At 42.0% G+C, this 24429-nt stretch overlaps 1 protein-coding gene across 2 annotated transcripts in view; it reads left to right on the forward strand.

Moving 5' to 3' along the window:
* The window catches only part of KLHL29 (kelch like family member 29), a 410457-nt gene that overhangs the window by 129322 nt on the left and 256706 nt on the right, over nt 1-24429 (forward strand). The window lies entirely within an intron of this gene.

Genomic DNA, 24429 nt, shown 5'->3' on the forward strand with positions numbered 1-24429 from the left:
TATATAATGGTACGTCATATGGCATATCATAGGCAATTGTGAAATAAATGATGTTTATCGGTGTGCCTTATGTAAAAAGACTGCGAATATGTGGTCCTTTTTGTTGTTCAGGTTTGACATAATCATTGCCATAACTCTTCTGCTTTTAATAAACAAAATTACATTGCAGCTGACATTTGAAACTCTTTTATTAGAAATACGCAGGGACAAAGCCTTGCAGTTAGGGACGAGGGGGTAAAACATAGCATTTTAGAGATTTTCTTCCCCTTTCCCTGATTATAGATAAGGTGTGCCATGCTTACAGCTTGCCTTCTGAGACACTTGAAGGATTTTATGATCCTGCGGTTGCCAGCACAGTTTGTTGAAAGCCTTCCATTTTCATAAGGGGAGCTGGGATGAGACTGTATTCCTGAACTGGCAGGAAAAAAGTGTTTTGATTTAACAGGTGCCATCCATGTTAAAAGGATGATTTTGAAGATTATTAGCTGGTATGACTAAGATTTATGATGCAATCTACTTTTTTTCTCTTCTTTAGTACAGATAAGGTGGGTTATTATTGTTAGTAGAAATACCTATTAAAATAAACCCCATGAAGCACTTTCAAGAATTTGATAAAAATGAATATGAAGTTGAAGCTCCCAGCTTATCTTCAACTCAAGTGATTTTCATGGGGTTATAACTCTTCTGGCGTGGGATAAGGGAGCAGGAGTGTGATTTTTATCTTCACTCTACAATAGAAGGGAAAACCAGATTTTGTGTTCCATTCATTAGCACATCCCTGCTCAGGTTTGTGTCTGCATGGGAGGGTCTTAACAGAGATTGCATAAAGGTGGGAATGAACTGGGAATTTGCATGGGTGGCTCATTTTCTGGTTGCAGTCAGAGGAGTCCGAATACCAGGTTCTACAAGTAGTTTTAGGGAGAGTCTTTCCTGCTAAAGATGTGCTCAGAAGAGCTGGAGAAGCCTAAGGGTGGGGGAAACTTCAAAGAACTCCCCCTATAACGCTTTTTGCCATCAGATGGTCTCAGGCTTCCAGTGCTGCCTGCTGAGTCACCTCCTCCCTCTCTCCTACCTTTTACTCTTTTCTTACATCTTAAGACTGCCGTGACTGCCGTGACTTGATCTGTTGATCAAGAAGAAGTCATCAGCAGCATCAGCTGGAATTTTTGACTATACAGTGTGGTTTTACCTCTGTCTTGGCAAGTGCACGTGCGTCCGTCCCAGGCAGAATGGAAGTGAATGACGCTGAATTTGCACAAGAACAGTAAGATATGGTATTGGGTTTTTCTTTATGTCCCTGGATTTATCTTTTTGAGAGGTCTTAGGTTTTAAAGGCAAGAAAGTTACTTTTCATGTTTCATTTTCATGTGTTCATTTTGCTCTTGCTGTATTATTTTCACTCACAATCTTCCTGCATTATTTTCTATACAACACCAATTATGATTATGACCAGATTATGAGTTAGGTTTAAGTAAAAGCTAAAAATTTTAGATTTCCTTTTTTCTGATTAAAGAAAATATATTGATGACTGAGAAAACAAATTTTTAAGGTATTGTTGCCAAGTATTAAAGGAATAGCACATAATTTTTATAGTTAAGGTTGTTTTTCCCTTCAATTAATATCTAAGTTTAATATTTTTTAACTGAAATCTTATAAATTTGTGGGTCTTGGTTGGGGATTTGGGGGATATTTGTGGAGTGTTGAGGTTTTTTGTATATATATATACCATTTGTGCAATCCAGATTTTAAATGCTGTTGTCGTGGACAATTAAATTAGTTTGGTAGCTTCACTTCTTTGCTGAGTAAGGTGTGTGGAGGTTATACAGCTGAGTGTGGTCTTGTGTCCCCACCAGTACAGGGGATGCTGCATTCGCAAAAATATTATTTTGACCTTGTAGTCTGAAAACTTAACGTGAAGACTAGTGATGTTGGATTGCCTAATATCGGGGGGTTTGGCAAGGTACTTTTCATTTAGCAGGGGATTTTGTCTAGGTTTCTGAGCGTTCAGCGTAGGGCCATTCAAGATTTGTGAAAAGCAAACGACTTGTGTTCCCAAGGTACGAAAAGGTTTCATTGGTAGAAGCATATGGAGATCATTCTTCAGCATTCAAGTGCTTATTCAGAAAGAAGGAAGCGTTGCTAGAACAGGATTTGAGATTCCATCAGTCTCATGGAAGGGCGCACTGGTCCCTTCACAAGCAGATTCTCAGATGCAGGGATTCCCGTCTTGGCGGAGCTCTGGGATCTCGTTAAAAGTGAAGCATCAAGACTTGGCTCTGCTTCCTTTCTCAAAAGCCTTTTTGCATCTTAGCCAGGTGATCGGATCTCTTGGATTAAGCTTCCAGTGGCTTGGTTGAAAGCTTAAATGTCAGATAGCGTCCAATGATTTCCAGGAAGCTGTGTGCGGTTGTGCGTTCGCCTCAGTCTCTGCTGGGAGGTGAGTGTGACATCCCTCCAGCGGGCCACTTCTAAGCAGCTGAATGCTCAGACTTTCATTCTCACTTCCTTCATGTTTATTAAAAATGACAAGAAAGAGGTTCAGAACTTTTGTAGCTGATATGTGTTGTATCTATTATGGTGTCAGACAACTAAGAAAAAAGTCACTGTCTAATGAGTCTTAATTGTAACAAAACATCAAATCGTTGTCACTTCTGCTGCAGTAAATGGCATTCGTTAAATTAATCCACTCCATTACAGAAGTATTTTGCAGAGAATACCATGACCCGGCTGCTTCGGTAACAGTAATAAGGCGAACGTATCACTGTGGCACTATTAGGTATATTAGAAAGCAGTTTGAAGCGTGGCTGCGTGACCTGAAGCAACATCAGCAGGTCTCAGGTAGCATGTTTGAAAAAATAAACTACCTTAATTAGAGAGGGGACTAAAGCAGACCCTCGATGTGAACATTCCTGTAGCTTAGCACCGCAGGAAATAAAAAGCTGGATCAAGAACCTCTTTGGCTCCATGTGTAGAGCAGCACGAGCCAAAATAAAGCTTAGACCTTGAACTGGGAATGGGGAATTTTGAAATCCAGATAATACTCCTACTTCTTTGCTCTTATGATCCCCTTTAACTTCTGATCTAAGCCCAGCTTGCCTGTCTCCCCTTTTCCCCCTCTGTCGGAAAACAGGGAACCGCATCACACCCCAATGCATTTTTTTTTTTCTTTCACAACGGCACCGTCAAAAATTTCTGGCAGGAGTTGCTTTGACTTTTAACAGCGTTCTATTTCATACCATATGTGTGCATACACCAAACGATGATACACCGTGTTTGTTACTAGGGAATGGTCTGCTTTATTAAACATCCCCCTTGCCAACAGTAAAAATGAACAGCCACAGTAAACACAGACGCAGGGAGGGAAGCAGAGTCCGAGCCGTGTCGCAGCACATTGTACCTACAGAAGAAAACGTCAACCTCTAATTGGCTCTGAATGCAGCCCACCTACTTAGCAAAATAGGCTGCCAAAAGCAAATTGCCCCAGTGCTCTGTGCACCGCGCTGCCTTCCCATTGAATTCAGTCAAATGGGAGGCTTTTGCCTTCATTTTCCAAACTCTCCATGAGTTGGCAAAAAGCTTTCTTGGGGAGAGCCTCTCTGTCTAGAATAAAAACCTCCCAAGGATGCGTTCCCTCCTCCGAGGGTGGTGCCACTCCAATTCTTCTCGAAATTTGAAGACAGCTGCGGGAGGGAAGGGGAGTGATTTGTTTTGGGAGGAAGGGAATTATTTCTTTTTTTTTTTTTTTTTTTTCTGGGAAAACACATTTTGGCCTAGGAAGAATGAGCAAAATAACTATGTCTTGGTGTTCTTAAGCTATAAGGCACAATATTCAATGCTTATATGTTGTAGCATTGCCAGCAGCAGGTATGCAGAGGCAATGCAGAAAAGAAGAGATTCACGTACAGCATCCTTAAAATGATGCCTTTTTTTTTACTTATAAAATTATAATTACTGGGTTTGGCCCAAATTTTGCACAAAGGCGCTGCGATGTGACTGGGATGCTTCTGGAGCAAACTGCACTGTGGGATTTAGCTCCAGGAATTCCATTGCAAATAGAGATGGTTGGTTGATTGGCAGGTCTTCCTGCTGGCCACTGAAATTTTTCCTTCTAAGCTAATAAAATTAATTGTCCAAAACTAAAGTCTCCTGCGAGGAGTTAGCAGTCGATAGCTGAGCTGGGAGAGAAAGGGGTTGTTGGTTCTCTTAAAGGTTCCTGTTAAATATCTTATTTAGGAGGGAACTTTTTATTTCCCTGGTTTTTGGATGAAACCGTACTTAAAAGCTTAATAAATTATAAGCTTGTCACTTCCATTTCATCATCACTAAACTCCCACCTGCTTCTTCACCTCTGTTTTCTCCTCTCTAAATCTAAGAATAGGATACAAATCCTTTATTGGTTTTTAATGGTGTCAACTTGCCAAACTACTGGTACATCGGGTCACTCTTGCTTACCTAATAATTTAGTTTAGGGATTTTAAGATGGAAGAAGAAAGGTCAAAAAGATAAGAGGAATCAAGTAAAGAAAACAAAGTTTTCCGAACTGCCTGTTTGGGTCATGCTTGTTTGCGGGCAGGGGAAGGTCTTGGATGAATTCTTACTGTGACATGAAGGAAAGAGGGAAAGGAATGTGGACAAGGGCACACGATGGAAGGGGAGGTAGTGAGTAGAAATATGGAAAAATGGACACGTGATGAAGGTAGAAAAAAAAGTTGGTCCCCCTCACTTGGCACTGGTGAGGCTGCATCTCAAATACTGTGTTCAGTTTTGGGCCCCTCACTACAAGAAGGGCGTTAGGGTGCTGGAGTACATCCAGAAGAAGGCAACAAAGCTTGTAAAGGGTCTGGAGAACAAGTCTTATGCGTAGTGGCTGAGGGAACTGAGGTTTAGTCTGGAGAAGAGGAGAGGAGACCTTATCACCCTCTACAACTGCCCGAAAGGAGGTTGTAGCAAGGCGAGTGTTGGTCTCTTCTCCTGAGTAACAAGAGATAGGGCGAGTGGAAATGGCCTCAAGTTGCACCCGGGGAGGTTTGGATTGGATATTAGGAAAAATTTCTTTACCAAAAAGGTGGTGAAGCATCAGAACAGACTGCTCCAGGAAGTGCTAGAGTCACCGTCCCTGGAGTTGTTGAAAAAACATATAAGTGTGGCACTTCGGGACTTGGTTTGGTAGGCATGGTGGTGTTGGACTTGATGATCTTAGAGGTCTTTTCCAACCTCAATGATTCTATATGGCATAGTCCCAGCTTTAAACTGCACCTAAAGGTGGTCTATTCTTGCCCCTTCTCCAGTCCCATCTCCTTCACTGAGCTTCATTTGAGCCTTTGCCATCACCCTGACACCCCACTACTGCCAGCCTTGGTCATGGTATTATACGGTGGAAGTCTGGGCACAATACCTTTTAATAGTCTTGTACGGTGGGCAAGTAAGACAGTCAGGTTTTCTTGGCTGCTTCACAAAGCCAGTGGTTCAAGATTTAAAATCAGACTGTTAACAGCAAGCTGTGTTTTGTGCATTCCTGAGAAGGGCTTTAATTCAGTGTTATTTGGTATTTTCATAGTCGTGACAACTACATAGTTGTATTTCTCATTAAAAAAAACCACAGTCATTTCATGAATAGGGTTTGTCCCCCCCTTTCCAAGGAATTTAATCTTGGCCATTTTTCTAAGTATATTAAAATCCGTGGGGGAATTGGTTCTTTTTCTTTCCATGTACACATTACTGACACAACACGACTTGTGTAGACTTTACTGTAACCTGTACTTTAGCTCGTCAATGTAATTTATAACAGAGAAGCTACATATTATAATGACATAGCTTTCAAAGTACGTGTGTTGTCTCCACTCAGCTGTTTTATGGCAGTGCTACAAAATATTTTACCAGTGTCTGTGTAAATCCTATAATCTTAAAAATGGAAATGCAGGGGAAAAAAAGCACCTTCATCTGACCAGGAAGGCTGAAGCGTGTACTTCGTGCAGTAGCTGAGCATGTGAGTGCCTGAGGAAGATACTGGCACGCTTGCTAAATCGCTGTGGCTTCTGTCCCAAAGACTGGTGGCAGCAGAAGCACCACTGTCCTCCCTCATGGGCTCTGGCTGAGCTGTGGGGTTTGGCTAAGGCTGCCCAAAAGCTCTGTTAGCAAAGTGGGGGGTGGGGGCATGGTGCTAAATTGGCACGTCCTTTGTTGTTTTTTTCTCTCCAGAAAAAAACTGAGCTGAGCTCAGAGACACACACAGAGGACATCTCAAGAGAGCAGAGGATTATACCCACTCCTTGCCTTCAATCTAAAGCTGAAGTTAAAAAAGAGACAGTAGCACTTGAAAGAGAGCTCCAGCCCCGATGCTGTGTCGAACATAGCCATGGTGGGTGCATCAGCATCCAGCTTCTGCCATGGAAACCTCTGACCCCAGCAGATTTCTTTAATGCCTCATGCCTGAGTTATATGGGGAGCTGAAGCTGGAAACTAGATCCCTTGGCAGGATGAATCATGCTGAATTACCTCCCTTTGGTGCTCATCTCAGAGTATCCACATGTTTTGAAGGGACTTATGACATGATGCCATGTGGTTGCCTCATTTCGAATTTCCATTGTTCCTGCAGTGATAAATGTCCAAATGATGTTCCCTTTGGCTTACATCAGCAGGATGCTGGGCGTCTAAACAGCTTTGTTAGCAAAAATGTGGTTTCACAGAATCACAGAATGATCTGAGTTTGAAGGGACCCAGAAGGATCATCAAGTCCAACTCCTGTCCCTGCACAGGACACCCCAACATTCACACCGTGGGGCTGAGGGCATTGTCCACATGCTTCTGGAGTACTGTCGGGCTTGGCACCATGACTGCTTCCCTGGGAGCTGTTCTGGGCCTCCACCACCCTTTGGGGGAAGAACCTTCTCCTAATGTCCAACCTAACCCTCCCCTGGCATCTTCCTACCATTCCCTCTGATCCTGTCCTTGGTCACCAGAGAGAAGAACTCAGTGCCTGCTCCTTCTCCTCCCCTTGCGAGGAAGTAGTGAACTGCAATGAGGTCCACCCTCACACTCCTCCAGGCTGAACAGATGAAGTGACTTTAGCTGCTCCTCATGTGGTTTCCCCTCCAAACCCTTCAACAACTTTGTGGCCCTTTGTGGTTTCCTGCAGACTCTGAGGTACATAAGCCTTGAGGGATTTTGCGTGTGTTTAAATTGTATATAGTGTCTGAGCCCTGCTCTTCTTACCTGAGGGCATCTTCTAGCTTTGGTCTGTATTTGCTCCATCCTCAGTTCATCAGAAAGAGGGATATCAACAGGTCTGGACCTCGGAAGGTTTTATCATTTTTAAGCGGTTATCAACACTGCTTGCGTATGGTGGTGTTTGAGCCATAGAAGCAGTGAGAACCCAATGGCACAAAGGAGGAAATTTATGCAATGTGCGGCTATATTATTTTGTTTATCTTTGGCTTCTACTCGTACCATGTTTCTCTTAAACTCTATTTTCATGCTCTTGATCTTGCATATGTGCATCTCCCAAGAGAAATCTTAAACAGACCTGAGCGTAATGCCAGGAACATGTCTCTCATGGAAGTGGTATTGCAGGCTCCCGTGTCATGTCCTACGTGTCGTGGCAAGGGATGCTCTGGTGTTGGCTCTCAGTGGATACAGCACTCGCTGTCACATTATCTAGGGCTGGGTTTGACTTTTCATTCAGCCAACCGAAGACATTTCCATCAAGAAACTTCTACAAAACGGGCAGTCTCTGGGAGATAATTAGGTAGTTGTATAAATAATGAGTGAGGGCCAGATATTATCTGCTAGCTCTATAGTCACATCCATGGAGAGAAGAGATGAGCTTTCTTCAGAGGCAGGCGAGTTCTCTCAGCTCAATTAAATGGACATACAGTACCAGCCCGACACTGAGCGTTTGTTCCCACGGAAGCCTGTTAATGTTGCATACAGCCTTTGTGTAGACCTCCTGCTTGGATTACAAAAAATGTTAAAACTAAAAAATACGTGGATGTTATTGGAGTTTCAAGACCCAACTGGCTCCGGAGTGCTCTCTGCAGCAGGGCACACCTTATCCACTGGCCTATTAGCTTCTTGTTATCTTGTTGCAAACGCCCGGCATTAATATTCCTGCGCTTTATTTTAAAAGGTTTTATATGCTGTAATCTTCTTATCAAATACTAAAGCTCTTTAGTGATGCCATTTTGAAACGTACTTCGGTTTTTAAATTGGAAATTCTTCTTTTTCTGGAAGGTCTCTGTTCTCGGTTTAGGTGGTGGTTGGGAATATGTATATCTGTCTGTGTGTCTGTATATAAATGCTTGAAAAACATCCTGTCCTGCGTTTCAATAATGCAAACTTATGAGTTTCCCTCTAGAACACTGGAAAAGGAGGATATGGATTACAAAGCTGGTAGCTGCCCCTCCGGATCATTTTAGGGTGCTTTTCCTGTGGTTTTTGGGGCTGCATTCAAAGCCTCCAAAGAGATGGATAAATTCTGCCTGAAGAAGACCAAGGTTCTTCATTATTATTTTTGTTATTTACAAGTGAAAAAACAAGGCCAGTCTAGTTTTGAGTACAGTACTGAAAATCTGAGTTCATATATTCTGGTCTCACATCCATCAGTGACTTGTGATGTGACTTGAAACAAAATCACTTAACCTGCGAGTCTGTTTCCCTACCTGTAAAATGGAGTTGAGAGTAAGAGGGATGCCATGAGCATTAAATATTTAATGTTTGTAAAGTGCTTTGAAGACTAAGAGTGCTACCTAAATGCTTATCATTGTATTAAAATATGAGAAACTGGATAACCTTGTATAGGAAGATTTTGCTAGAAACTCTAAGTTTGGGAAGGAAGACCAAAGCAGGAGAAGAAAAAGCATCTTGAAAAATCATGTATTAAGAATTTTGAATCAAATGCACTGGAGAGTCAGTCTCTAAAGAATTAGCAGAGGCAGTCTTCAGGACCATTGAAAATAACCTTCGGAAAATCATAGGATTCAGAAAGCAGACAAAGTTAGACTTTTCTGCTAATAAAGAAAGGAAACTTCTAAACAAATTACTCTGTGTTGCCTGGCCACAGTCGTCAAGCATGTAATGGGGCCATTATGCGAATGCTGGGAAATAAGACATCTAGTTATAGACAGGCATTATTTTGAAGTGTATGTCTAATCCATCCTCGGTGGATGTTATTACTTACCTAAAATATCAAGGAAATGCAATGGATATGTACTTTATTCAGGAAAGCAATTGGTAGAGCACTCCATCTGTGAAGATCGTGCCAAGCAGCTCATACACTTATGTCAGCATAGAAATTATTTACAAGTGGATAGGCAAAAATACAATGATACAATGCATGGAACAGAATTTTGTAAGAAACTGGCAATAAAGCACATATCTTCAAAGCAAGTAATAAAGCAGAAACACAGTCTTCATAATAGTGTAGGAGATCTTCCCCATGGTGTCTTTCATAAATACAATCAAATATTGCAGATACAGAAATAGTCCTTTCTGTCCCTTCTCCCTACTAGTACAGAGAATGAGTATATTAACTGCCTTGGGAGATTCAGGAACAAAACCAAAATAGGGGTTTTTTTTGGTGCAGGTCTTGGCTCACTGTGGTACGTTGGCCACGGCTGGCGTTCAGACCTTCACTCAAGCCACTCTCTCAATCCCACTCCTCAACAGGACAGGGACAGAAAATAAGCTGAAAAAGGGGTCAGGATAAGGACCTGGAGATCTCTTACCGGGAGCCATCATGGGCAAAATAAACTTGACTTGGAGACAATCAGTTGATTGCCAATTAAAATAGAGTTGGATGGTCAGAAGCAAAAAGAAAAGTTAAATTCTCCCAGCTGTCATCTCTTCCCAGGCTCAGCGTCAGTCCTTCATTCTCAACTCTCCCACCTCTTCCCAGTGGGAAGAAGGGGAACAGAGATTGCAGTCAGTCCATAACAGCACTTTCTTTGCCACTCCTTCCTCCTCATGCTTCTTCCCTGCTCCAGCGTGGGTTCCTCCCATGGGATACAGTCCTTCACAGACTGCTCTAATGAGGGTGCCTCTCATGGGCTGCAGTCCTTTAGGATAACCCTGTTCCAGCGTGAGTCCTCCATGGGCCGCAGCTCCTGCCAGGAGCCTGCTCCACCAACGTGGGCTCCTCTGCGTGAGGAGAGGACCATGAGGTCTTCCATGGGCTGCAGTGTGGATATCTGCTTCCACTGTGGTCCTCTCCACAGGCTGCAGGACAATCCTTGCTCTCATGCCTGGACCTCCTTCTTCCCTTCCTCCATCTCTGACCTTGATGTCAACAGGGCTGTTTCTCATACTTTTTTCCTTGTTCCTCACTGCCTGAGCAGTGTTTTTGCCCTTTGTTTTGGCCTCCTCCTGCAGACACCACCCGTGCATCCTCCCCAGTTCAGATAAACATCTAGCAAAAGAGGCAGATGAGAAAGGCATGTTAGTTTGTTCCAATAATCAATAATTTTAACTTTTTTCCCCCATTTTTTTTTTGTTTTTGGGATGGAACTGTTCAGATGTTTGTGGTCAAGCTCAGACATATATATTTTATAAATTAATGTGTGACTTACCTTGTCCCTATTTCTGTCAGACAGAGAAGGTTGCTGGATGAGACAGGACGGCTGTGGTGTGCACAGAGTCAGAGGAGAGCGATCGTAACAGCTTCTTGTGCCTCTTGGCCTGAAAAATCTATAAATTCATAAGACTAACAGGAATGGTGCAGTGACTCATCCACACGGCAATCAAGGTGTCAGAGCAAATCAAAAGTTTCCACTGCTTCTTTGAGATGGGGATTCAGAGAAAATGTTGATGGTAATTAAAAGAATTGCTCATACAAGGCTGTGAAACTCCATCGTGCCTGATAAGGTATGCGTCTTATCTCCAAACTATTTCTGGGTTCCTCTTAGGTAGTGTGTGCCTGCACCCAGAGCTGTGGAGCGGGACGTGGCGTCCCAAAACAGGGGGTGCTGCTGGTGCCCTGAGTCGCACAGAGCTAGATTTACCATTCAAGGCCTTTCCTCAGCGTTTAGAGCAGTGTCTTTATTCCCTCATATGCCATCATCCATTAGGATTATTTACTGGGATTGCAGTACCTTTGCCTGATCTTTCCATGCTCGCTTCTGTTGATGCCTGGAATTGCTTCGGTGATTGTAATTCACGGTCTCAGCTTTTGACCACTGTTTTTGCTTTCTCAAAGAGCTTGAATTCCTGGCCAAAGCGATTAGATAAGCTGCAGCTACATCATTGCTACTACTTAGGATGTATGCTTCTCTTAAGAGCTGTATGGTTTACACGTGAGGAATGACTCTGCTCAAAGTGATGCCTCTGTAATATATTCATTTACGTCTCCTTGCCATGTTTTAGATCTCTGTGAAAACACACTCCTTAGTAAGGTTTGTAGCAGTAATAAAATAATTTGCCTCGATGTCTCGCTATTAGATGTCACAACATACTTTCGGTTTTCCTCCTCATGTTTATGGGGAAATGGCATCGTAAGGAAGGATTAATCAATCAGGAAAACGATCTGTTATTTCCCTTCTCTTTTCATCTAGCCAGAAAAACCCTGATGGGCTATGATGCAAAGTGTCTCTAAGCAATGCATATAATGTATGCGATTACTGCATGCTCAGCAGCCAAATGCAAACATTGCAGAGTAGAAACTAAAGGTTTATCTAAAAATAAACAAAAAGGAAACAGAAATCTGTACTTTAGATTCTACACACAAGCTGTTCAAACAGTCAGATCTTAATAGTAGATTTAAACATGTCAACAGCAGTGGCCTTGTTTTTTTTGCATGGTTAAAACTTGTCAGCAAATTCAGTCTTTTGAGTGATAATAACACTAAAAGGCTTGCAACAAACTGTCCTTGGTGTATTGCAAAAAGAGGAAAATCTTACAGGAACAACAAGTATGTGTTGACCTGGGGTCAGCGTGGGAACCTCAGGTCACTGTTGTAGGCTGAGAAACTTCTTGAAGTAAGAGCAAAATCCATGAAATCATTGCATTGCTTAACCATGCAGTGAAAGGTCAAAAGAGAACAGACTTCTTCAGGTTATATTTAGTAACTATGAAGATTTTGTCTGTAGTAGTAGTCGCTTTGCACCACGTAGTATTTTGCCCTCTCTTCTCCCTGCTCCTCCTTTGAAAAATTTCCTCAGATCTAATCTGAAAGTAATCACACGCTCACGAGCAGTTTTCCCATTTTTCAGCAAACCGGACAAAATTATTCTAAAAGCAAAAAAAAAAAAGAAATTATTTTGCTCCACATCTGTTTTTTGACAGATGGGCCAGGCTGGAACCATCCTGGAAGACACGGGGATGGGATGGTAGAGAATAAGTATGTGATGCTTCCAGATATTAAACTCTCCTGTGATGCACTCCTGTAAATTGAAGTGACTACTGTTGCTGTTAAGGTTGGCTTTACACATATTTTTTGCTGGTGTTGACATCTACTGGATAAATTTGCTACTGGCAGGAGGAATACGCTCTATTTCAAAGAACCGGAGCGTGCTATTCCCCTCCTTCTAGGGTAGATCGCACTGCGCTGCTCTGTCTTGCAGAGTCATATTCCCTCACTGCTTCCTTCCTTTTGCTGTTTTCTTTTTGTTGCGTTCTGTTTCCAAAACCGTCCTGCGAACCAAAATTGAATATAAAGATAGTAAACTGCAAGCACATTTGGGCAACAAAGTGATGAAGCAGCTGCAGGTTTTTTTTCTTCCTTAGACTTGAATTTTTTCTGTTTTGCCCAAGGCTGTAAAGGGAAATTAGTTTATTAGTTTCACTTTGGTCACTGGTGAATATCATCCCCCCTCACAAGAATAACACTTTAATTCTGCTTGATTTGAAATAATTGACCGATCAGGAATGAAGCATGTGAAAGGAGCTACCAAGGCTGAATTACACCGTAGGCCTGGAAGATCAATTGTTTCGGAGGAAAGCCGAGGCACCGCAGCCTTATATTACACCTGCCTGTTTATTACACTTGGCCTGAGGGGAAGGCAATGCACCATTCTGATCTGTTGCCTCGGAGAAGTATGGATGTAAAGTGAATGCAAAATAAGGGAACGGCAAGTTAGGGTTTTTTTTTTACATGAATGCATTTTATGTAGATATTGAGGACATTGGAGTAAAATGAGTTTCTAGTTTATAGAAGAGCATATGTATTTTTCCTCCTTTCTTTGCCAATATTCTTTGCTAAATGCAGTTTAATTTTGATTTGGTTTTTTTTTAGTTTCTCAATAATACTTGTAGTGATTGACTAGTAGCAATAGCACAAAGACTTAGTAAAATTAGTCCCACTGGAAGATTACTCAGATGCTACAGATCCTCTTCTTACTCCTCCTTCCTCTGCTTTTTCTGCCTGTTTTAATGATTTCGTTTTAAGAAAAAATGACTTGAGGCAGGGCAGAGAGAGAGAAAAAATATAAGTCACAGGAAAAAAAGAACTGATGGACTTAGACTTTGGCAAATCCGTGGAACAGAAGTGAGGCCAGATGTTTGCTATACAGCCATTTGGCATGTATGTAAGACTCTCGCTACAAGACTGCATATAGAGTTTTTGACAGCTTTGCCTGAACGAAAATGAATGATTGCTGCTCAGAATAAAATGCAAACATTTTGACCAGTGCTTACAAATCTATGGTTTTTTTAAGTTGTGTTCTTAAATAGATTCTTGGTATTCTTAAATCTATATTTGAGTACTTGCTTACCAAACGTAATTTGACTTCTCTCTGTAATTTTTAAAAGGTTTGCATCACCTAACATGTCTTAAGAGGGGTATGGTGAGTGATTCATGCTTTCGAGAAATGAGCTGATGCCTATTTGATCATGTTATTTCTAAAGCAGTTAATTAAAAGCTTCAGACCTCTGGCCTAGAAAAGGTAGGTTGCTGATTTATTGCATTCAGCAAACAGTCCTCATCTGACAGTTGGAAAGATAAAGCACGAGGCAGTGGTGGCAATTTTAAGTGAGAAGCAAGAAAGGATGTTGGAAGAAGTGATAACAGGAATAGCTTTTAAGAGGCACTGGAGCAAGCTGAGAAGCAGTTAACTTTGATACTGAGTACGGTATTAATTCATTAGGATGATGGCACTGTCCCTCTAATTCTTGAAGCATGGCCTTTCAAAACAAAACAAAAATAGCAAGTGGTTGTAAGTGATACTTATTCTATTGAACCAACTGAAAATATAATCAGTGCGTTTTATGAAGCACGGTTGGGCCACACTGAGGTGATGAGCTATGACTGCAGATGGACAGATAACGTGGGCTCTGGCCAACTTCAGTGACATGCACCAGGGAACGTGTAGATTTGAAAGCCATAAGTATCTGCCAGATGAGGTAGGAATCCAATATTTGCAGCCAGGAGAAGAAGCTGAAGCGTCTCATGCCGTGAAGCATCTCATGGAAATATGCAGAGAAACTCTCCAGGCTCTTCAGAAACTCCAAAAGTGTGACAAGAATATAGGTGACTCCTTAAATGAGGAGTGAGGTAGCTTTTGAGGGTATGTGGGTGGAGGTTAGCAACAGTCCTTCATTTAAGACACCAGAAACTGGAAAAACTGTAGTTATTCACTTCCATGTAGGGATCTTGCATGGTCTCTGGAAATTCAGTTTCTTGTTGCAAAATCTGGATAACTGCCCTTTTCTACCCCAGACATCAGCATGATTCATGTTAAAACCTCAAAGGCGCTTGAATGCGGTATGGACTCGATATGGAGTTGATATGTAGTCGATGTGGACTGCACTGCTCTAATGTTCAGTAGCTTTAATATTTCTTGCTTTTTTTTCTGAGGCATTTGGCTTCTAATAAGCTCTTTTTATATACCAGATGCTTAGTGACTGTTTCATGTTGTAAATGTACATGTGGTCTTGATTTGGGAGCGTGATATGTATCTCCTTTTAACAAAATGTGTCAGAAAACTCAGTAGGGTCAGAGGGCATCAGTCCTGGAAGAGAAAATTACTACTTCCCCTGGCACTAGCTGAAGCTTTTTAAATGTGAACAATGACAGAGGTAGGATGATCTAAAAATATCCTCTAAGAGGGAAATTCAAAGTACAGGTTCTTTATTATACAGTTTTGCAGCAATACGCGTCATCCAGAGAGTTTTTGCTGTAAAATACGTTGCATTTAACCCTTTCCTTGGCAGAGAGCTTTCTCTTCCAGTAATCTTGACTGATTGATCAGTCTTCCCCAAGGGCTGAAAAATTGAGAGTGGCAGTAAATCAAAGGGAATCTCACCTGTCTTGCCCAAATGTAATTTGAAGACTTAGCTCCCTCCTCCTTCCCCCCACAAGAAACCATCCCCAAAAGAGCCAAGATCCTGTTAATTAAATTTTGTGAGATTTAATTTGTGACATTTGGCAACACTGACAGTAGCTTATTCTACATTTCTGCTTTATTAACTATGAAGTCTTAGGCGAGATTAGGTATGTCAGGTGCTGGCAGCCACTTAATGCTTTTTGAGAAGATGGCCCATTTCCGCAGAAGAGATCCAGTCATCTTTCCTCTACCTCCCTCCCCTACCTCTCCTTGACGGGCACCTTTGGACCGTGGCCACCAGTTGATGCTCAGCCAACCCATGAGCTGGGAGTCGGGTGCTGGCCACTGGCTCTGCCCTCTGAGTCTTTCTGCCCAAACCTTCCACAAACTGGCCTTAAACGTAGGAGCTTTTGGCATTTGGTTTTCTTTTGTTTGCTTTTCATGCTAATGAGATAATTTAATTAGGCAAGTCAATGTTTTGGACGGTGTTTTGCAAGCAAGAGTGCTACAGAGGAACATGATGTTTTTCTTTCTCCCTGTTTTTGACAAGGCTGGGTTCCAGGAAGTACTGGCTACCCGGGGCCCTATAGAGACATCTGAAAATGTTATTATGCATTTGTCTAATGTTCTGCTGGTTTTTCATTTAGAAAACTGCTCTGCAAAATGCCCATCACATTGGTACAGAAGTAACCTGGAAAGCCCAAGAATCTGCAGCAAATGGCAGCTAGAATGGAGGGTGGAGAGGATTGAATTCTGCTCTGAGCTTTTTGCAAGATGTTTGCCACAAACCAAGGAGGAGAACCAGATCCTTCTTGTAAAAATCTGAAGACAGAGGAATGGATTTAGGAATTTTCTCAACCTCATAGATTCATAGAATGGTTTGGATTGGAAAGGACCTTAAAGTTCATCCAGTTCCAACCCTCTTGCCATGGACAGGGACATCTGGATCAAGTTGCTCACAGCTGTGACCAACCTGGCCTTGAACACCTCCAAGGATGGGGCATCCATGACTTCTCTGGGCAACCTGGGCCAGGGCATCACCACTCTCATTGTAAAAAACTCCTTTGTAATAGCTAATCTAAATCTCCCCTCTTTCAACTTAAAAGCATTACCCCTTGTCTTATCACTCTACTCCCCAGCTTTCCTGTAGGCCCCCTTTAAATACTGATGCATATCCCAAATCAGTATATTTTGACATATATTTTATCACAGAATCATAGAATAGTTTGGACCCAAAGGGATCTTAAAGCGCATCCAATTCCATCCCCTGCCATGGGCAGGGACACCTCCCACTGGCCCAGGCTGCTCCAAGCCCCATCCAACCTGGCCTTGAACACCTCCAGGGATGGGGCAGCCACAGCTTCCCTGGGCAACCTGGGCCAGGGCCTCACTACCCTCACAGTGAATAATTTCTTTCTAATGTTTTATGTAAATTTTCCCCCTCTTCAATTTAAAGCCACTCTCATGGTGAAAAAATTCTTCCTTATGTGTAATCTAAATCTGTCCCTCTCCGGTTTATCCCCATTGCCCCTCGTCCTATCATTCCAAGCCTTTGTGAACAGTCCCTCCCCAGCTTTCTTGTAGCCCCTTCAGGTGCTGGAAGGTCGCTATAAGATCTCCTTGGAGCCTTCTCTTCTCCAGGCTGAACAAGCCCAACCCTCTCAGCCTGTCCCTGTGTGGGAGGTGCTCCAGTCCTCTGACCATCTTTGTAGCCTCCTCTGGACCCATTCCAACAGTTCCATATCCTTTTTATGTTGGGGATTCCAGAGCTGGACAATCCTCCAGATGAGGTCTCACCAGAAAGGAATAGGGGGGCAGAATCCCCTCCCTCCCTGCTGGCCACGCTGCTTTGGATGCAGCCCAGGACGTGGTTGGTTTCTGGGCTGGGAGCACACATTGCCGGCTCATGTCGAGCTTCTCATCCCCAACACCCCTAGCCCTTGTCCTCAGGACTGCTCTCACTCACATCATCCCTCAGCCTGGATTAAAACTGTGGATCACCCCAACCCAGGTGTAAGACCCTGCCCTTGGCCTTGTTGAACCTCATGAGGTTCTCCCAGCCCCACTTCTCCAGCCTGTCCAGGTCCTCTGGATGTCATCCCATCCTTCTGGTGTGGCAACTGCCCCACTCAGCTTGGTGTCATCTGCGAACTTGCTGAGGGTGCCCTTGACCTCACTGTCTATATCACTGATGAAGATCAGTTTATAATTGACAACGAGTGTGTGTGAACACATGGCAAGATAGTCCAAGGTGCTTGGAGAGTGGGAAGCTTCCCCAGAAGGAAATGCCTGCACCTGATGTAAACCTCATAACTTTATGTGCATCCAAATTTGGCGTGCAGCAGGATTCGGGATGGGATTAGTCTTTATCTTTTGTTCAGCAGGGTGAGCAGCAGGACCACCGACATCTCTGGACCTCTGTGAGTCTTCTCACCCTACCAACGCTCATGACCAGTGATTTGCAGGATGTGTTATCTACTCCGTTCAGGTTGTAAACGAATTAGCATTTGAAAGCAAATGATGAAACATAGGAAATGATCGTATTGAAGATAAATTTTCAAGCAGCTTAGCAATAAAACATATGCATACAGATATTTTAGCAACCTTTTATTTAGGAAGATCATATTCTTCCAACTTGAAGAGAAGGAGACCAGACTGGTAAGGTATGGATTCTTTCCATTGTGGCTGGCTTTTTTTTTCAACTATATGTTCTAGTTTATCTTTCTGCTTATCTAAAGAGAAGATTTGCATACCCATCTTAAGTACTCAGAAAGTGTACACACTCTTCTATGATATTTTGCGACAAAGGAGCAAAAGCCTCATTTCTGCTTCTTGCAGAGTGAACTCTCTCCTGAGAAGACTCTGTTGTGTTGCTGCTCTGCATTTTTTTGTGTGTGTGTGAGTGTCCCAAAGCATTGCCTCCTCCAGCATATATTTGGAAAATTAAATCCTATATAATCTCTTTAATCTACTGCTCCTTTATCACTTACAGGGTTAGGATTTGGGCTTTTTTCCCTTCTTTTTTTTTTTTTGAAGATCTGATTGTAGCAAAGCAGCTCAAGTCTCTCTGCCTTGTCTTGGATTTTACAAGAGCTTTACAACTGTTTACAAGACTAAATCAGGGGTTTACAAAAGTAGACCTTGCTTGATAATAAAGTTGTTTCCTTGCCCCTCAAATATTTCTGGGTCTTATCTTTCTACACAGCTGCTTGTAGTTCAGCTTTACAGAATCTCTTGATTGGATTCCTAGTGCCTTCATCTAACAAAGAAGTCTTTCAATGAAGTCACCCAAATGGAAAAAAAGAAGTTAAGTAAAAATTGTGAAAATGGATTAGTCAGATCCATGTAGGCTTATAACAGCGATTCCATATGTGTCTAAAGAAAGTCTTTGTAGGTTATAAAGAATGTGGAGCTTGGAGTTTGTCACAATTCTGAAGCAAAGAGCAGCTGCTGAAGCTGCCAGGTATGCTGGCACCTTGTTAATTTGGAAGATTTTCTTAGAGACATGTTTACATGTGTGGAATATTTGTGCGTGTCTCACCTTACTGCTGACTTATATCCAGAATTTATGGTAACACTGATATATTTCAATGGGATTTGGGTGCCACATGCATAAATTATGCCCTCAGTCCTGTGCCTCAGGAAGAGGTTGTTGTGTCAGTATGCACTGATAAAACTGCATCCAGTAACATTTTCCCCTGCAGCATATATCTGAAATCATTCAAGCTTGGGTACTTAGACATCTTCTTTATCAGTTACAGTTCTTCATGCTAGATCTGATTACAGCAAATTTCTCTCTTCTTCCTCATCTTTCTTTTTTTTGTGTCTCTGTGTGTGTGTGCGGATCTCATAAAATACTTATGCTTTACATGCACTTAAATGCTTTTGAAACTCTCTTGTAGGCTATTTTATCTGTGCTGCTGTTCATCCAGTCTGGAAACATGTAAGGCTATTTAGCTGCTTATTTTAATGTTTCAGATTCTTTTCTTCCATTTCCCTAATGACCGCGTGTCTACTTCCGTTGCTCTGCCTCCCAACCCCTCTTCGCTATTGTATTTCTCTAATGTTATTATTTAAAAGGTAAATTTAGAAACAAGTGCTTACCCAGGAAAAATTTAAATTAAAAGGTTGACCTTTATTTTTGAAGTCACTTAATGAAGTTGACTAATAGTCTAAGAAATCTGATTCTTCAGCTTCAGACTGGCTGAAAGCCTGTTTTTCCTTATATTTATATCTGTTAGGACAGACCTTGACTAGATAAGCGTGGAGAGCAGGGAAAAAGCTGCTCTAAGGCTCGAGCCGGACTGTCGTTTAGAGGAACATGAATAAGAAACATTTTTTCTACAGAACAGTGAGTGTTTTGGGCTTGGGGCAAGAAGGGCTGTGTTTAAATGTATCGAGCATAAAATGAAATGTTAATCACTTAAGTTTAATAAATCTGCAGCAATGATCTGTTTGAACCTGGTGAGAGGCCCGTAGTTAGCACGCTGCTATCTCAAACGCCTCTGGTCTTTTTCTTGCGTCCTGTGTATGTGTGTGGAAACTGTGGAAACAAGGAGCAAATGAACTTGCATGAGAGATGTGGTGAAAAATGAGTACCAGGAGGAAGGTGTTTTTAAACTAAGAAGGTAGGAGGATTTCCAAATGGCCAAAGTGTTTTGGGTACGTTTGGAGGCTGGGTGTAGTCATCTGTGTAGGTGCCCCACGTTTATTCCTGAAGATGCTCACGTTTTGCAGAAAAACTTTCTCAAGTTTTATTGTTGAGCAAGCTGTTTACGTGAGGCATTTCTAAAACTCCTCGTCGTAGAAAAAGTCATTTTCTGTAGCAGGGGTACGCTCACATTTTACTTTCCCCCAAGAGTGATAGATTTAATGCCACATATTTCTCACCTGCTGCATTGCATATTTTGGCCTTGGAGGGCTGGGAGAGATGCCTGCCACATTCCTCAGAAGAGCATTCACTACTGTCATTAATTCGTTACTCTTCTCTCTTCTATTGTCTCAAGCCCATTTTGCCATGAAAGTGAATTATGGAGGAAGGGGTTGAGTGTGCGTATGGTCCTTATGCCTGGCTCCAGGATGCTTTGCGTAACCCTTCTCTGAAACTGAGAGGGTTACCCGTGTGTTGGCATGATTTTTGCAATGCATACACAGCGATGCTGTCTTTGGGGACTGAAATAGGCATTTGGTTTGCTTTGCCATATCACTAGATCTCATTTCAAATTTGTCATGGGACTTTCGTTTTCCTCTGGTTGCTCGATCTCTCTTCTTTAGAGTATAGCCTTTTCCACAGCTCTCCCTTAATACCAATTTGATCTCCTTTTTGCTTTGAATTTATCAGCTCATCCAGTAACACCTATGGGTTTCTCTCCTCTCTCTTTAGCAGGGTGAGGTTTTTTTCCCTCTAGAGTTTTTGTACCTTTTGGCTCTACGATAAAATCCTTTGATTCTATGTGACAAATAGGAATATACGGTTCCTTTCTAGTAGAGATTAAGGACGCACAGTTACTCCAGTGATTACGTCTTGAGTAGAGAGTGAAGGAGGGGCTGTCTCATAGTCTTCACCACCTTCACAAGACACTATGTCAGCTGTATTCGCCATACAGAGTGATTTTCAGCAGCAACAGCTTGCAGTGTGCCTCCTCATGGACTTCTATTCTGAGATACACAAATTGTACGTTCTTTCTTTCTATCGCTATGTCTGCATTGCTGTTTTATGGCTCTGATGTAGGGCAGACGCGTCTGAGGTAGCTCTAAGCTTATCTTCTCAAGAACTGACTTCTAGATGCGGCAGTGGAGAGCATCTTGTTAGTTGAAAAATCATCCCCAAAACTGAAGTTGATAGGCACGTAATTAGCCAAGGCTTAGCTGGAGCGGTGGCTTCGGTGCAGGCAGACTGCGGAGTATCCCAAGCAGCAACACGAAAACCTTTGTGTTCCTTAGAGCTTTTTACAGGGACCTAAAGCTAGTTAAGATAAAAATACGTGCATGTGAATGAGTGTTGACGAAAACTTCCCTTAAGAATGGAAAACATATTAATTGTCATTATTGATATTGATACTGATATTGATAAGTCTTACGTGTTGACTTTCTCCTGCTCTTTATCACCCCAACAGAACGGTTACGTTTGTTTGGGTTTGGTTGTTTAGTCTTAAAAATATAAACCAAAACAATCCATGTCTGCAAAATCTTAGCCTAAAATCGGGTGTTTTGGAACCGGTAACGACAGGGCTAGGACGAAAATGCTCATTCATCTTTGATGACAGTGACTGCTTTCCTTTTTGCTGTTTGTTTGTGGTTTCCACTGGCCTCCGTCACTGCCGATTCTCAAGATGGTTTATGCTGCCCTGTGTCAAATTCTGTGGAGAGGAATGTCATGATTATGCTTGGCTCCACTTTGTTGGAGAAGCTTTTCTTATGAGTACGAAATATATTTAAAGCATTATTGTTATGATTATGATCCTTGACAAAAATAGTCTAGACGGAGCATAAACTCTGGATCCAAAAATACATTTAAAAATCAGCTCGCCTGTTCACTAACCATTTCTTACCTCACCCAGCAGATATTTATGAGAACATTTTACATTGCTTCTAATTTTAAACAATTAATAGCAAGCACCAGCATTTGAATACTTGTTTGTTAGATAGTTATCCCCTCTGGTTTTTCTGCACAACTTGTTGCTGTCAAATATCTTTGTACCCAGCCAAAAATGACATGTTGAAACAAGCAGTGTATATTTAATGCACCACATAGAAAAAAAAATATGACATTCATCCCTGGCTTTTAGTTTTTTCTTGGAAATATTTTCAAGAAATACAGGAGCTGGACAAAGAAGTGAATTTTCTCGTGAAGAGGGTGGTGGGTTTTAAGTGAACTTCTTAATGCGTGGCTTAGTCACAGGCTTTTTTTTCTTCTTGTTATTGACGTAATTGCCTGTCAGTCTCATCTGACAGTAGAATTGCTGGGGGCATGGTGTCTTGGATCGTGTGGCAAAAACTGCAAGCTATTGACTTATGTGCATGTGTGCCTCTGCTCTCTGCTGAATTAAATGTCAGATATACTCAAGTGTGTGGGTGGGTGGGGGGATATGTGATTTGGTTCTCTCTGGTTGCCTTGTCAAGAAGTACACTAATACAGCTAATGGAGATCCTCGAGCTCCAAAAAAGAAGGGCGTTCAGTTGACAGCCACCATCCAAACAGTCAAAAAAAAGACAGCTTCATACAGCGGTGGAGACTGTGTGGCTTTAAAAAGAAACTTTTTCAAAGGGAAGGAATAATAAAGGATATTTTGAAATTATAGCTTGCAGTTTACTGACTCCCTTTTTGCTTGGTTTTGCAACAGGTTTATAAAACCTGTTTCAGCCTGGAGAGGAGAAAGCTCAGAGGAGATCTTATAGCGACTTTCCAGTATCTGAAGGGGGCCTACAGGAAAGCTGGAGCTGAGCTATTCATAAACGCTTGTGGGGATAGGACAAGGGTGAATGGGTACAACTGGAGAAGGGCAGATTTAGACTGTACGTTAGGAAGAATGGATGTTAGGAAGAATTCCCAGGTTGCCCAGGGAAGCTGTGGCTGCCCCATCCCTGGAGGTGTTCAAGGCCACGTTGGATGGGGCTTGGAGCAGCCTGGCCCATGGCACTGGATGATAAACTTTAAGGTCGCTTCCAACCCAAACTACTCTAATGATTCTGTGATTCTATGATACACCTGTGACATTTGTAAATTTTAAAGGTGCTATCTTTAAGTACTGATTTTATTCTGAGGTGGTTGCCACTAGAGGAAAAACTTGCTTTCTTCACCTCTCCTAAAATGAAAGTTTCTGTTTGTACTACAGCATCTTTCACGCTGGTTTTTGCCATGTTCAGTGTATAGCTGTCATTTCCGCATTATCTTCTGGAGAAAGAGAAATGAGCTTTCTGAATTAAGATATCAGATGGCCACAAAAACACAAGAAAAGAAGAATCTAATTAAATACCAGTGGATCATCAACCCTCAAGTCAAATCTTGCATCAAATCCTACTGGAGAAAAAAATATATGGCTCTGTCAGATTAAGAGGAATATTAATTTTGTGATTAGCACCCAATATATGCTCTCGCTGGAGGTGCTCACTCCTGCAGAGAGGCACCGTATCCATCACAAATGCAGCTTCTTGGGAGATGTGGTTCAGCTGTTTGCTGAAGATAATGATTGCGGGAGGGAATTTTTGGTGTTTTTAATACACGCATATATAATTGAATTTTTAGCTAAGCAAGAGTTTTCTTCATCTCAAGCTAGTAGCTCTATGGTGAACCAGGTGAACCTTTAATTATTTACTCATAATAGTTGGATTCGTTTGCCTTTTTAATTTCTGCCGGCTGAATAACTAACAGTGTTGATGAGTACACTGGTTTATACAAGTTTTAATTTACTGCTCTCTTAAGTAGTTTCTTGGTTTTAAGTGTCTGGGTGAATTGAGTTCCACCTCCCTCCTCAGCCATTATAAGCAGATGTTTTCACTATCCATTTTTGTGTCTAAGAATTTATGAAACAAAATTGCTTCAACTGACCTAATGTTACTATTGCAAAGAACTTACTGGGTCGTGTGATGCAAATAAAATAAATCAGATGCCGCAGTGACCTAGATACTCATTATTTATTTATGTGAATAAATATATTTAGCATTTATTTATGCTGTTCTTCAATTCCAAATGCTGTAAACTTTCACTTACTCTGAACTCAGCTGGGAAAATAGCATTATTGCCACCATTCTGCAGGTTAGGAGACCTTGGCAGGAAGATTTAAGTAACTGCTCTAGGCTACATAACGTGTAATTATCAGAACTAGGATTAGATGTTGGGAGTCTCAGCTCCCAGCAGTGTGTTCAGAGGTCTTGCTCCTGGCAGATAAAATCTATGGATAACAAAGACCGAAGTGGTAAGTAATGATAAGGACAGGCTGATCGTACAAAACAACTTGGTCATTTGATCACCTTAGGTATATTAAGTGTTTTAAGTTTAGCCAGAAGCACAGGAGAAGACAAGGACATGTTGGCCTGCCCTGGAGAGCAGCCGTGCTGTGGAGAGCTCAGGGGTCACAGGGCTGGAGCATTCCTGCCAGAGCTTCCAGTGAGGAGGTCTAGCAAAAAGGAGAGGAGGAGGCTGCATAAAACAGTATTTGGCTTTGAAAACAGAGAAGCA

The sequence above is a fragment of the Cuculus canorus genome, chromosome 3, assembly GCF_017976375.1.
Source record: "Cuculus canorus isolate bCucCan1 chromosome 3, bCucCan1.pri, whole genome shotgun sequence".
Lineage (NCBI taxonomy): Eukaryota > Metazoa > Chordata > Aves > Cuculiformes > Cuculidae > Cuculus > Cuculus canorus.